Here is a 16,840-nt window from a genome sequence, read left to right on the forward strand (position 1 = left end):
TATGAAGTTAAGTTTTAAAAAAGGGTAGAATTATTATTACGCTTTTAATTCCATTGTTGAGAGTTATATTTTTAGACTTGAACTGGACCCGGAAATGTAGGAGGTTTTTCCTCCCCTAGGCCCATGTGAAAAACCCATGAGGGACCCTGAGGAGCCCAACCCGGCCCAACGACCCTTCTTTAACGAAGTCCCTACCTCCTTTCAGAGTACCTGACCCATAAGTTAAAACCAGCACTTGAAGCAACCCCCACATGGGAAAGAATAATGACAGGGATAGATGAGACTCACCGCCTTGACACCCCCCAATGACACCTAACACTCAAGGACCTGTACCTTTGGGTGGGCGAGAAACGTGGATGGCCTTTGATTTCTTGACAGAGGGTATGGGGGAATGCGGTGTTGATCATCTACTGGTAAGGCGCTACTTGGGGAGCCACACCGCATTAATAGCACCATCCCCTGGCCTCTATGCCACATTAATGACGCCACTCCCCAAACTCCATGCTGCATTAATGTCGCCAGTACCTCAAGAGCCATATCGCATTAAAGGACTTTGACCAGACAACAGTCAAAGTGACATAAACCCCCTTATGTAAGGTATATGATAGCCCCTAGAAACCTCATATAAAGGCCGACCCCCAGGTAAGAAGAACTCTCTCTAAGCTCTCGCACTTTAGCACAAACTACTAAGGAGGTTTATTGACTTAAGTATAGGAGGCTCCTTGACCACCCCTGAGCTCCTCTCCTTTTTTTTTTTTTTCTTGAGTATGAAGGTATAAAGGCCCAAACTCGAGTTGTTCGAATTTGGCCCAAAGGCGTATGAAACACAATGTTAACACAACCAGCCTAATTAGATAAAATCACACAATGTTGTTCCTTACCTTCGATCAGTGTTGTTCAGTGCTTGTAGAAAAAGATTCCACGGTCCAATACATCATATTGAGTGAGTGAGAGAGACTAAGCCAGAGAGTGAGACACAAAGAGAGAGAGAGAGAGATCTGCAAGAGAGAGTGAGTTCTAAGAGTTAGTTGGGAGTGTCGAGAGAGCGACACACACATGTGCGCGCGCGCACGCACACACACACAGAGCGACGAGAGAGAGATGATTCTAAGAGTTCTGAGGTTGAGAGCACAAAGAGGTTCGAGCGAGAAAGAAGACTCGAAGAGGGAGACACAAATTATCTTATGATATTTATACTTTTGGCAAAAATGATGTTGTTTTTGTGTAACAATTAGGTATTAGTTAAATAATCGATTATATGTGGAACTGTTCGAGTATAATTCGTTTAATTCTGCTCTTGATTTAAAGCCTTAAAGGGTTGGGTATTCGAGTCGGGTAAAAAAAAGGGTAGTTCGGGTAATTAGCAGCTTTTTTGTTCAGCCTGATTTGTGAGGTGTATTTGCTTGCTGTGGTGTTTACATAAGATGTGCTGATTGGTGTGCATTACACAATTCTATTAATCAAAGTTGCCAGTCGCCTACATTTGTTAGTGGCGGGCAACCCATTTGGAATTATGTGTAAGAGAAAATGGAAGTAGATGGTTTATATGTTCTCTTGTTTGGAGTTTTATTTTGTGCAGAGAGGACTCCTAACGGATCATTCAACCTTTTTCTTTGGAGAGCGAAAACTCATTCCATCAACAACAATATTAAACTAGGGTTTTACTATACATCAACTACTATTTACCCTCATATCCCACACCTAACAACTTTTTTTTTTTTTTTATATAAGTTGTGGAGTGTGGGGTAATAAATAGTGACTGATGAGAAAAAATATTTATTAAACTATTGTTATATTTTTCTAAAATCGATGAGAAATAGTTGATTGCATGACCTACGCCTTGTTGTAATCGTTGTTATGCCAAATCGATGAGAAAATTGACGAGCATAGAAAGAAGAAATAAGGATAAGATCCTCGTTTGTTTTTAGGAAATTTTTCATTTTATCTTATTATTATAATTTTTTCAAATTTTAGTATAAAAAAATAAACAATTCTATATTTTTAAATTTTAAAATAAAAATAATATTAAAAAATATATTTTAATAATATTTTATTTAATTTTTAATTTTAATTATATTTCATCTCCCAAAACAAATTAGACGAAAAGAAGAAAAGTGCCAAATCGCTCTTTTTGTCGTAATCCTTTCCCTTTGGCCTGCCTTGAGTGGCCTCCCCCACCCCTTTTTTCCCTTGGCTTTTTGTCTCTTTTTGTAATTAATGCCTTAAACCTTGTGTCCATCCTTATTCATTTTCTTAGTTTAAATATGGGAATTTTTTAAGCATTCTCGTAAGACCTGCCACGTGGATTAGAAAAAATAAAAACAATTTCTAACTAATTTGATACTAAACTTCAGTAAATTAGGCTGAATTTTTACTCTTTTCATGTGACCTTTATTTCTCTGTTTTTTCTCCTTCTAACTAATACTTAGTGTCCATTTGAGATCGTTGGGGATGGAGCTTTTACCTCCATAATCATATAGAGTTATACCATAAAAAGTTTATTTACTTGTTAGAAACTTAACTAATTTTCTCTAAAAAAAAAAATTAATAATAATCAAATTACTAGTTTTTGTATAGAGAAACGATAGTTACAGCCGTGAGTGTACAAGCAGCGTGTAATCATTTTGACTTTTGAAAAAGTTGTATTGATTTTTATGTTTTATTTTAACATTTATAAAAGTTGTAATAATTAGATAAAAAAATTAAAAATTTGAAATTGAAAAGTGTTTTGTGTTTAAGTAATGTTTAAGAAAAAAATTATGAAAAACTTTGAAAAATTTTAAAAAATTCTCATCTCATCTCATCTACCAAACATACGTTAAGGCGTGGGTCGTGCGATAAACGGTTGGTCCCTAATTTTCGGAAAAATGCACCAGCACTATTAACCATCAAGATATTTTCCCTCTAAAGAAAATTCATCTATTTGACTCTCACAACAAAAGCAATAAATAAATAAATTATAAAAAATAAAAAATAATACGTCTAATAAGACTTATGAATAATTCTATTTCTAGAATGAGAAAAGTTACGAATCAACCACTGTTCACGATTGATCTATAGCACACCTTACGTGTACCTTACATTTAGCTGGGTTTGATTTTAGATGGGATCCACTTGTGCCTTCTTTTTCCCGTTCTTGATTCCTTCGTTTTTTTATTTTTAATTTTAATAAAAATGTGATTGATTTTGTAATAATAGTAATAAGAGTTAGTTTACATACAGTTCTCAAATGATGACTGCTCATGCAAGCTCATATAGTTATATTTAAAAAAAAATTAAAATTACAATAATATATTTTTTAAAATGATTTTTGTTTTCCTTTTCACTCTCATTCATCATTGAGGTTGCACACGCAATCCTCCACTCAAGACTGTAAATATAATTTCTCTAATAATAAAATGGTTTTAATTATAAAGGCGGGGAAGCTTTCGTTTTAAGTTGGATTGAGTATTTATCAGGAAAAATTTTATGCATCAGTCACTATTTACTATTCTTACTGCACATCCTATGAAAAGTACCCTCACATCCTATAAAAAAAATTGTAGATGTGAAGTATGAAAGTGAACAATGAGTCATGCATACATACATATACCAAACAAAAACTAAATAAAAACAACACTTACATATGTGCCCACTGTTTTGGTTAAAATTTGTGAAAGTGAACAATGACTCATTTTACAGTTTTGGTTAAAATATTTAGGTGACAACACATCCATCCCCTACACCTTTTGTCTCAAATATTTGAGGAATCATTGTTCATCCCTTAAATCTTTTCTCTAAAATAAGAATTTGAATGTAAGAGAGATTTTAACCAAAATCGTAAAATGAGCCTCAAATTATAGAAAAAAACAGTCTCATGGGGCACCGGCTACGAATGCTTTAAGCGTTGGAACTATGTGTAATAAGAAGACAAAACATCATTAATATCCAAGGGCTTGCCAGAATGTGATTTAAATAATTAAGTTTATTTAGAAGGTTAAGATAAAAGATAAATATTTTAATTATAAATTTTATAAAAATAAATTCATAAATTGATATGATATTTATTGTAAAATAGATTTAATCTATCATATAAAAATATATTAGTTTATGAGTTTTATTTTATAAAATTTGTGTAATTGTAGCACTTTAAATGATAATTTAATTGAAAAATAAAAAAATTATTTACGGTGCCAGATTATTTATCTCTTGTCACCAACGTATAGGATGGTCCCCATAAAATGAACTACTTTATTGATAGTTATAGTTGAAGAAGTAGACCTTGAAGGGTCCCTCTCTCTCTCTCCTCTCTCGAGAACGAGTAGGGTTTAGTGCCCTATTTTTCGACATGGGGTTTAGTTTCACTGATGTTGAGGGGTCGGCTGTTGCCGTTAGTATGGTGAAGGAAGATCTGACCAAGAGGTGGGAACGACTCCACTTGTCGAAAGATGAAAACTCGGTGCATCAAATAAAAACTAATGGGGTGAAGGATGGCAATATACGGGGGGAACTTTACATCATAGGCAAGGTGCTCTCTGAGAAAGGGGTCAACAACGAAGCATTTAGGGTGACAATGTCTCAGATTTGGAGATTACATGGGTGGGTATGATTCAAGGACCTGAATGACCAATGCTTTTTGATAGAATTCCAATAAATACAAGACAAAGAAAAGGTCTTTAGTGGCAGGCCATGGTTCTTTGATAGGAATCTACTAACACTACAAGAGGTGGATGAAAATGTATCTGTTAACGCACTACAGTTCCAGTATGAACCCTTCTGGGTTCAATGCCACAATCTACCTCTAGTAGCTATGACTGAAGAGATTGGGGAGCAGTTTGGATCATCTCTAGGACATGTAATAAGGGTGGATGCAGATTCAAATGGTTATGCTTGGGGTAGATGTTTATGGGTGAGGGTTGCAATAGACCTCCATAAGCCTCTATTAAGAGGGAAGTGGCTGGAGTTTGAGGAGAAACAATATTGGATCTCATTTAAATATGAGAGACTCCAAAATTTATGTTTTCATTGTGGTGTCTTATTCAATAAAGGAAGGACCTGCTCAAGGCCAAGATTTGACCAACACCCAGATGAACAACAGACTATGCAGTTTGGAGCCTGGCTACGAGCACATCCAATGAATACTAACTTATTTGACCATCGGAAGTATGGAGGTACCTCTGGACATAACAACCAAAAAGGGGAGCAGAATGAGGAGTAGAGGTTAAGGAAGGATGGTGTTGACCCTGATAAGAAGGGGGAGCTAACTAATAAGCCTATACATAATGCAGTTCTGCTTTCAACAAACACAACACCAAGCAACTGGTGTCCATCTGCGCAGGGGCTCTCCAAACCTGGGCTGTCCATTAAAAATCTGGTTAGTCATCCCTCAGATTCAGAAAGGGGAGGTAACAACATTGAGCCAAACCAACCCCATTATGAGCAAAACAATCAGATGGAATTAGACTCAGTCACACCTAGTTTGAAAAGAACAGTACACCAATCTATTAAAGTCCAAAACAACATTAATGTTGAGGTGTCTCCTAAAGAGGGAAGGCCATATAGTACTATGGGGAACATGGTCTCCATGGTGACTCCTATGGCCACAGATCCTAGCACTAACCTCGAGACAAATGGTGGGGACATTAAAACTGGCAAATGGAAAAGGAAGGCTAGGGGCAGTGTCATAATCCTGCCCTAACCTAGGACGAGGCCGTGACCCTTTACTTGTTCTTTCCTTATTACATATGTATATGTTTATGTAACACCCTGCTCTTTTTTTTCTGACGTAAGCAAATTTCTAGGACGGAATTTATGTAACAGTCTACCCCTTCTCTCTAGCGATTGTGAGCCTCATTATGGGTGCCGAACCTCGATGGCGTGTTTCTAAAGATATTATGTGATTTCTAAAGTACGCCCAATGTTTTAAATGCACTAGAAATATTTATATGGGATATTTTCAGTGTTATTGAACTAAGCTTGATTTTAAATAAGACAATTATAATATTTTTGAAGGGCTCCAAAAATATTATAATTGTCAGAAATCGTTTTAATATCAATTATTAAAATGATTTTAGTTATTTAAAATATTATGAGATTTAAATTATGTTGAAAAATCTAATTAATTAAATGGTTTTATTCTTTTAAACATATTAAATAAGACTTCATCATTTTATTAATGATGAAAGAATATTATTTTATAAACTAAAATTTAGTTTAAATAACCCACGTACAATGGTTTAAATAATATTCTACCCAACCACCCATATCCCCGATCTACCCCATGCTAAGGGACTCTCCCTTAGCCTAGGGAGAGTCCCTTGGTCTCTCACGGACTCGCCGTGGTGGCTTCTCCCACCACTTTGTGTGGTTAACAACCATTGTACGTAGGTTAGCCGCCACGTACGACCCTTCCTACGTCATCGATTGTGATGATCAACTAACAACGCATGGGTTATCCCGACGATGGTATAACCCTCTCTCCCATGTTATTTGTAACAGCCCGCTAGAAATTCATTGGTGGAATTTCTATTGACTTTAGGAATCTCGTGAAAACTCCATAAGTTTTTACGAATCGACCAATCGCATAGGTTTTAGTCTGTAAACATAGTCAGTGTTATCACTCACTATGGTGCTAGAAATATAAGTTTTATTTATTTGAGATGGTTAGAAGTGTCAGAATGCATTATGGTCCACGCCATTAGACTCAGTGGATTATTTAGGATTTTATGGTGCAATAGCCTATTTTCATAATTCCGGACGAAACGTCTGTTGTAAATTGTGAAATTATTTTTATGGGCACTTTGAGGTTGAATTTCAGTAAAAGATTTTCATTATAGGTTAATATGAATATTTAAGAATTTTTAGTGTTAAGTTTATGATTCACTTTTTCGGAGTGAATAGTAACCTCGATAAGCGCACCAATTGCAGTGTTTCAAAATTACAGTGTGGAATATCCAAATTAGATTAGATAAGTTTTATTTGGACACTTGGCAAGATCTTAGCCACACTTAGTGAATAATATTAGACACTTGGTACCATGAGGAACGTTTGATGGATTTGAAGGAATCAAGCTGTGAAATCATGCTACTTAAGCAAAACTTTGTTTCATCTGCTCAACCAAATTGTGCCAGACCAAAGAGGTTTTCAATCGTAGTAAAATCCTAAATGGTGGGAATCGAATTGAAAGCCCAAAATCATGGTTGAAATCGGAACCCTAAATGGTTTCTCCAAAACCCTAAAGTTGGCCTCTAAATCCTTTCTAATCCGATTTCTAGCATTGTGCTTAATCACTTGATTAAATCACTTCCACATGCTATTAATCCTTCAAATTTGTGTTAGAACCTCATTATCTAACCTTGTTAACCTTGAAAAATTGATTGGACCAAGTGATATTGGATTTGGGCTTGATAGCAACCCAAACCCTCTTTAAACCCCAAAATTTAGGCCCATTCGGTTTAGGCCCATTAAGGCCCACGAATTTGGTCACCATAGGATTGCTTCATGGCTAAGTTTTGTACCCCCACTTGGCTGGCCAGATCTTTACAAGAAGGGCCTAGAAGGTTCTTGAAAGACAAAGCTAAAGGGCCACCTCACTCTTTCACTCTCACACTCCACCTTGAGAAAAGATCTTGGTCTGATTTTTATGAGAAGAAAAGGCCAACACTCAACCATTCCTTCAGTCCTATCAATTTACATAGCTTGTGTAAGAAGCTCTCCAGTCCACTTCCCACGAAAAGCAGCTCTCCTTTACACCTTTCCTTCATAGAACACAAAAGACACTCTCGGACAGTTTTTCGTACCTCTTTTGAACGCCTGTTTCGAAGCTTTTGTAAGTGTTTTCTCGCAAAGTTTCCTTCATGAAAGTTATTTATTTTGGAGTATAGTTTACGTGGATACCTTATTTGTTCCATTTTGAGATCATTTGATCGGTCAAAAGTTGTTTAGACCCCAGAAAGGTCATTCTCGACGATAAACTGGAGAGTGTGTTATATTTTGGAGTTTTTGACCAAGCTAATGAATAGATGTTGGTCCGAAATTTTTATGGAGTACTGTTAATATGTGTATATGATTATTGGTTGAGGATTTGTTGCATGATTAAAAGTTTTGGTGAAATATTTTCTTAGGTCTAGAAACTTAGAAACTGGAAGAGGCAAAATAGTTTCTGTTTTGAGAAAGTTTAAATCTTTTATGGTTTAATCTTATTCCAATGGCTTTGATATTTTTATTGGAAGATCCTAAGCCTCTTATATACATGTTAGAATGTTATTTTGAAGATATTTGATGTTAGGTTCGAAGATATGAAATTTTATGCAAGGAGATATTCGGTTAGGCCAAAGTGATGATGTTCTTGGCTAAATTTATGTTTTGGTTGATGTTTACCCATGTGATCTTGAGTTTGAAGCTTGGATCTGTTTTAGGACACCTTTTTGAACTATGTGATGTTTTGGTTTGAAGATCACTTCTTTATAAGTCATGGATTAAGAGGTTGATCAAAACAAGTTAGAAACAAAATTCTGTTTTGAACTTATAAGAGAAACCAAAAAGTTCAAGTATGATTTTAGTGATTTTGATGACTTTTGTTCATGATTCAAAACATGATTATTCTTAAGAATATGTTATGAGTGTAGTAGAAGAAAAATTTTGGTTTAATCATGAGTTTTGAGATTTGAAATAATTACAACAAAAAGCAAAGGAAATAGCCTTGTAAGTTTCGGCCATATAGAGTTTTGATGGTTGTGTTTAGTTTTAAATTTTTCTGAATTGATATTTGAGCTTAGGACAAAATTTACATAAGGTATGTAAATTTTGGTGATTTTTGGAGTTAGGATGCAAAATCCTTAAGTTAGGGGTAAAATGGTCATTTTTCCACATGTAGAGGGTAAAATGGTAATTTACTCTAAGTTGATATTTTTCCATATTCCTAATTGTTAGTGATTAAGTTCTAATTTTTCGAAATCACTACTTTCAGTTTCCTGTGATCGCACTTGAGTTTTGTCTCGAAGCGCGAAGATCGAGGTAAGTTAGCTTTTAACTTACTATCAGTTTAATGTGTATGAGTGATCAGTAAGGGAACTAAATTGTATGTACATGCATGTTATCATATGTGCCATGCCAAGTCATTACATATTTATCTGTTACACAGAATTTATACTGTCATGAATTATTCATCTGTTACACAAGATATTCTGTCACGTATTGCTATACATTGCAAGTATGTTAAGTTAAGTATGCCATCTATTACATATATTTCATGTCACGTAATATTCACTGTCACATGTTACGCCATGTTAAGAAATGTTGTCTGTTATATGGTATGCCATGTTACGAAATGTTGCATGTTACATGTATGACATGTTATGAAATATTCTCTGTTACATTTATGTCTCGAAGTATGTCATGTATGTCGTCTTACGTTCATTTCACGTTACGCTACGTCAAGATTTATGTCTTTTATGTCACGTTTATGTCATGTTCATGTTACGTCACGTTACGAAATGTCATGTATGACAGTTAAGTTATTCATGTCAATCACGACCCTAAGTGCTAGGATGGGGTAATATCCTAGTGGAACTCCTTTGTTCACGCTGGAGTGTCTAAATAGGTGTGAAATTCCTTGGGTTGACGAAGTACAGTCAACAGGTTGCGAATGGGGCCTAATTAGCTGGTCACCGGAGCGCGCCAGACACTAACGCCGATGGTGCCACACATTATGTTACGTGTGTCCACAGCAAGTGTGGCACAAACAAATAAGTCATGGGGCCACAACAACTGTGGAGCATGAAGTATGGGGCCACAACAACTGTGGAGCATACACTACGTGAGACACAGCAATTGTGACACGTAGAATACGTGGGGCCACAACAACTGTGGAGTACGTATTAACGCACTCACAGCTGGTATAGAAACCTGTGATGTGATGCGGTAATCGGCAGGGACACACGGCTCAAGGGGACCTGTGTAGCACCCATATGGTCACTTTAATGATTAAGTCTATTGAATAAGATTCCAAGTTCAAGTCATGTTTCACGTTATGTTATGTTCAAGTTTACGTTCACGCAATCATGGTAATCCCATGAGACAAGAATATGTTCCAAGTTCATGTTATGTTATGTTCACGTTTACGTTATGTTCCAAGTTCACATTTATGTTATGTCATGCTCAAGTTCAAGTTCAAATTATGCATGTTCACGTTCATGCTATGTTTCAAGTCCATGTTATGTTCCAAGTTCACGTTCATGCTATGTTTCAAATCCATGTTATATTTCAAGTCACGTTCATGCTAAGCTTCAGTTTCAGTTTAAGTTATGCTATGATTACTTATGATTTGATTATGCATTCATGCTTTTACTGCCATGCATGCATCATTAACCTGTGTGGAAGTTTCCTGTTAACTTGCTGAGATTTGTAATCAAATCTCACTGTGGTAGTCCCAACTACCATTCCTCCCGAATGGTAGATTTTGTTACAGGATCTGAAGGAGAATCAGGAATCGACCAACTGGAAACGGTCAACTAAGCGACGATGCGATGTAGGTGTTAGTACAGTAGTTACCTCAGATTACTACTTGTATTAGTGGAGTTCAATCTCCATCACTCTTTTGATCACAACCATTTTGGACTAGTGTTGTGATATCAGTTTTTGAGTATGTCATTATGTATGAAGTATGTTTTAAGTATTTGGGATATTTCTGTTTGGTGCATAGTATTGCTAAAGAAAAAAATTATCCACTGCGAATATTGCATAATGCTAGATGCATGTTAAGAATATTGCATCTTATATGTCATGAACGGGGGCAGGTAACCTTGTGTTGCATGTCTCGACGCTTCAAATGTCCGTCCGATCCTAAGCAGAATTTGGTGGCGTCACATTATTTATGTTATATGTTAGTTAGTTGGTTGGCTAGGCCGTGGACTGTGCTGTTAGTATTTGTGGAGTTCGCTGTGTAGTATGGAGATGTGATGTGCTATGTATGTGAAGTATTGGCCGTACTTGGGAACTGTGCTGTGTAGTGTTGTGGACTGTGCTGTGAAGTGTGGATTGGTAAGAGTACATGTGGAGTGTACTCTGTGTGGTGTAGTGTGTGTGAAGGGAGTACACATGGAGTGTACTCCATGTGGTGGAGTGATGCACTATATGGCATGTACGCCATAGCGGTGATGTGGCTTGGCATGTGTGAAAGGAGTACATGTGGAGTGTACTCCATGAGGTGAAGAGACACACTGTGTGGCGTGTCGCAGAGATAAGGATAGTTGTGTGGTTTATAGGCGTAGAGCATGGTGAGTAGTGTCGGGAACTGTGGAACAGTGTCCCGAAGTAGCTGTGATGTGGCCTGTAGTTTGAGGTGACGGTTGTCACCGTGTAGTTGACTCATGGCTGAGAGTATGTGTGAAGTGGCGGAACAAGTGTAAGAGTGCGCAGCAGAAGTATGACTAGGGAATGTCACGAAATGACATGGTTAAACCAGAAGTCGTGCTTGTGATGGGTGAGGAATTAGCGTAAGAATAGCATAGCAGGAACGTGATGAGATGTCACGATGTGACAAAAGTACGTGAGGGACCGTACTCACGATGAGTTAGGAGTTGGCGTAGAAATGACTTAGTGGGATGTCAGGTGACGTGACAAGGTCACGGTGTAGCTTGGGAATAGTCTCAAGCTATATGACGTGACATAAGGTGTAGTCGTTAATGGAGACTTGTCGTGTTAAGGGTTGGGATGAACTGTCAAAAGGGTTGGGTAGCATGAAGACATGCTAGCCGGGTTAAGAGAAGGCTGGTATTGGAGTATGACGCTTGTCCCTACAAGCATGTGATCAACGTGTTATATGTTGGTCTTAGGTGATATAGGGGTAAGGTACATGTGTAATCTGGTGAGACACATGTGTAGGACGGATTCACCATATGTAATGGGTAATCTGTCCTAAGCATGGTTACACGGTGCTTATGTCTCGGAGTTGGCTTAGAGTCGTGTGGTGTGTATGGATGGGAATGAGGATTTAGTGTGAGCTAAGGTGCATGGAGGTAGTGACGGGTGTATTGTCTAGGATTGGGATGCGTGACTCCATTGGTCAGAATCATGCGTCGGAATGTGGTCAATAAGAAGATTAAGACGAAGGTCTGAGTGTCTTAATCCTAAGGTGAATCATGGGTTCACTTTAGTGGATGGGCAATCGAGGTAAGACCTTGAGTTTAGAAGATGTAGTGACCGTAAGTGGATTCCGAAGGTTTTAACATAGTAAAAGACACGTAAGAGCACGAGATAGAAGGAGAGTGTTCCTAGTGAATTGCAGTTTATGTCTTCTAAGTTTAGTTGTTTATGCATTAGATAAAAAATGATGATAAGGTTACGTGTATGCATGTAGGTTGCCATCTGACACGCACATGAATGGACTGTATGAAATGAGTATAGCATGGAGTCCAGGTAAGTATTATGTTTATACTCTTCTAGAGTTTTCTAAAATACACGAAATGAAAATGAAATGCTTTTCCTTTACGATGCCTTACGAGACGACACGAAAGATATTTTACTAAAACATGCTAAATATAATCGTTCAAAGGTATACGTATGTACGACTCTCCTTTGCAGCCCCTTTTTGCACAACAAAAGTATTAATTGTACGCATGTGAATGAACGACTATACGCAATATCTATTGTATGTATTTTCCATGAAAATGAATGTTGAGGCTTCTGCCTGATGCTTTAATTGATGCTTTAAACGACGCGAATAAAGTATGTTGTTTTAAAAGGTCCCTATGAACTGATATTTTACGGATGCCATGAACCGATGCTTTAAATGATGCCATGAAAGATGATGTTTAAGCCCATGCTCTTAAATGACGTTTTCCATGAATGAACTGTTAAATGAAAATAACTGTAAAGGAAGGGACTGAACTGAATGAAAGGACTGAACGTTTAATGTATGAAAATATGTAATGGCCACATGAATGAATGAAAAGGGTACCAAAGGACTGGGCAGATTGCAATGCTGGGTAAGTAGTACTGGTAGTGCACCCAGTGCTGCCCCCTGATTGAAAAGGGATTCTCAACCCATGGCCAAGGGCGGAGTCCGGGTCCAAAGGAAGACCGCTAATCCGAATACAAGGGGTTTAACAGTGTGTACTAGCCAATGAAAGTGATAAGAGATAATGTATGACTGCATGAATACATCGAATTCTTAAGAAATGAAGGCACTGACGGGAGAAACGTTTTACGAAAAGAAAGCCCATTTTTAAAAAAAAATCCCGTCCAGTGATGTTTTTAAACGAACGCACGTACGCATGTACGTATAGTATGTTTGGAATGATGAATGCATGATTGAAAACCTATGTTATTTATATTTTAACTGTATGAAGTAATGCTTACTGAGTATTTGACTCATTTTAGTTTTTATGTTTGCCCCTCCCCTCACAGGAACTAAATGAGCAGTACGCGTCAAGACGGACACGGCCCAAGGGGAAGAGCACGAAAGTCTAGGCATAAGAGTTTTAACTGTATGAGAGACATTTTTATCTTAATATGAGAGGCATTTTTATCTTAAGATTTATGTTTTCCGAGATAAACCTTTTTTATTCTCAAAGCACATTTTATTTTATAACGTAGAGTCTTGCACCTTGGGTATGGAAGCAAAAAGGTTTAAATCGAACTATAATTCCCGTTGTCCTTTCTAAACTCATGTTATAAAAAGTCCCACCACAAGGACGGGCGTTACAGTTTACCTTATTATTATTATTATTATTATTATTATTATTATTATTATTATTATTATTATTATTTTCTATGAAGGTAATAAGGGATATCCATGAACATGTCACACATGTACACTTCACTTCTAGTTTAAAAAGGAGACACCAGATAGACAATCTGTTCAACATTTTCCATAAAGGACTCTCAGAGTCCATCATTCATTCATCAAAACATAACTGGGTCTAAATAAGAGGGGACTCAGTCCCTACAATACATACAAAAAGGTGTTAAGCCATCGTATGAGGGGTTACTATCACACCCTCCATAGAAGTTACACCATTACCATTGCCCCACCATAGAAATTACATAATACCCAAAAGATATATTGTCTTAAAGTTAATTCAACAAAACGTCCCAACATGGGACCCATCCTAAAACATAAAAACCATAAACCATTATCATCAAAAGGTCAAATCGACAGGGGAACACTAAATATCGACCTCTCCCTCCTCAGTAGTGCCTAGCTCCACAGCCTCTCCATTAATACCTGGACGTTTAAAACATAAACACAAAGTGAGTCTAATACTCAGTAAGCAATACACCATGTTGTTAACTTATTAATCACATAATCTTTTCTTTTGAAAACATGCATACATAAATATTTGTTAATTCTTGATAATGCTTTCATGCATAAACAATTTAAGGAATAAACCATACTTTCATGCATAACATCTTAAGAAATAACTATACTTTCATGCATATCATTTTATGATATAACTATACTTTCATGCATAAACATTTTTAGAAATAACTATACTTTCATGTTTCACTTTCTTTGGCCGAATATACTATTACGCTCCGTATGTTGGGGTTAGCAGTTTTTTGGACCTGGATTCCGCCCGTGGCCACAAGTTGGAAATCCCTTTCATGGGGGGCAGCACTGGGTGCACTACCTGTACTACTTATCCTGCATTGCAATCTGCCCATTCCTTTGGTACTCTTGTACTACTTATCCTGCATTGCAATTTGCCCATTCCTTTGGTACTCTTTTAATTCATATGGCCGTTATGTACTTTCATACCTTAACCTTCATTTCATTTCTTTGCAGTCAAACGTTTTCATTATCTTTCCTTAGTCCAAATGCATATACATTTATTTGAAAAAGAGTATTTCAAGTCATGCTACATATAAGTAAGGCATAGTTATTTAAGAGAGAGCATGTATGAAAGTCTCATGATGCATTACCTTATACACAAACACACAATTATAATCAATAGGGTGCTTAGTAGGGGCTACCAAGAAAGGCTTTTACATAATATATATACATTTACTCTTTCTTTAGAAGAACATTTGAAAAGAGAGATAGAGATACATTCTTTCATAAGAGAACTTTTTGTAAGGAGCATGGTCATAGTTACTTACCTGCGAGCTTTACTAGTTGTGAAATTGAAAATAAACTCATATTCAATGAAATGGAATAACCACATTAATATTCATCTCATGTTAAGCTTCACTAACCGACACCCTTACACGCTCACTTTAATTCTAATATAGAATTAAAGTGTTTTCCTAAACCCTTCTCACTTAGCGTTATTCTAATTAACTAACCTCTCGTCTAACCTTTATAAGAATCACATAAATAATACTAGAGCATGTTAGCTATCCATGAGAGGCCACTTGGGTATTTTATATGGAAAGGTAGTTGAGGACTCATGGGCTTAACAAAGTTTATTGGGTTTAGGCTTACTTTGAAATTAATGGAGATAAAGGCTCAAATCTGGAAATTTGCTTGATAAAGGGGGCTTAGGACAGATGGGGCATCTTAGACAAGCTAATCAATTTAGAAAGACATGCCCTTTTTGAATGGCTAGTTATCCCTTATTAGAAAGGCTCACTTGTCATCAAAACATGGCATATACATGGGATTATGCTTGTTGGACAGCTCACACACAATAGTATAACGTGCACAAGTAATCATCTACTTCTAATACCTATTCATACTATAAATATAGTGACATTGGAATCAAAGAAAAGTTTGTTAAAGCATAATTATTTGGTTAAACATAGCATAAAACAACTAGGTTAAACCCATTAAGTAAACTTGAAAACTTTAAACACCCAAGAATACAATTTACTCATTTAATACATTTTAGAAGCAAACCATAAAATTACAAGGAACTAAACAACCCTTTAAACTGATCCTCTAGCATCCTAATAACAACTCACCAACCAGACCTCAACACAACACAAACGGCATCAACATATATATATATATATATATATATATATATCAAGAGATCAATTAATATCACTTATGACTAACCAAGTTAAATAGCAAAATACCATTGTCGAGTGATAGGAAAATACATAACAAAACTGCTTCAACACACTCAGTTTGGGCCAAAAACAGAGCATTCACGCTTATTAACAACATAGGTAATAATTAAAATTAAGATGCAAGCTAAAACAACTCAATGGGTTTCCAAAATCAACTAAAACCGAGTGGGTCAAGCTAGGGTTGTTACCTTTGGTGAATCCTTCCCAAAACACGAAAATGGATAAGAGAAAAGGTAGGTCGACTTAGGGAAATAGAGAGCACACGAACCCGTTAACTGGAAGTCCAAAACTGAAGTATCAACAATCAACAAAAGAAAAATCCACTTGATTAAATCATGTCTAAGTTTCGAAATACACAAGGAAGAAGGTTGAGGGTATTCTTACCTTGCTATTCTTCTCTTGAGAAGGAAAAATGTGCTTGGCTTTAGATTGGAAGAAGAATGGAATGGGAGAGAATGGGAGGTAGGGCACGGGTGAGGGCTTGAGAGATTCTTCTTCCTTTCCTTGCTTTAGAAGCTGATGGGTGCAAGGAAAGAAAAAAAGAATTTAATTGCTTGCCTTACTACGGGTCCATGGGCTCAATTGCTTTAGTCAAAGTTTGTCCCATAAACTAGGGAGATGAACTGTGGAGATTAAGAAAGTGTTTGTGAATGTTTGTGAATAGTAGTGAAAAAGTAATAAAAAAGTAATAATAGAATATTGAATAGCAGAAAAAAGTAGGTGAAAAGTAATAATAAAGTAAAGAATAGTAGTGAGAGTGTTTGAGAGTACTTGAGGTACTCTCAGTAGCCAAACCTAGTGGGAAGATATTTCCCTCACCTATCCATCCAATGGTGGAGAGAGC

Source organism: Juglans regia, chromosome 16 (assembly GCF_001411555.2).
Source record: "Juglans regia cultivar Chandler chromosome 16, Walnut 2.0, whole genome shotgun sequence".
Taxonomy (NCBI): Eukaryota; Viridiplantae; Streptophyta; class Magnoliopsida; order Fagales; family Juglandaceae; genus Juglans; species Juglans regia.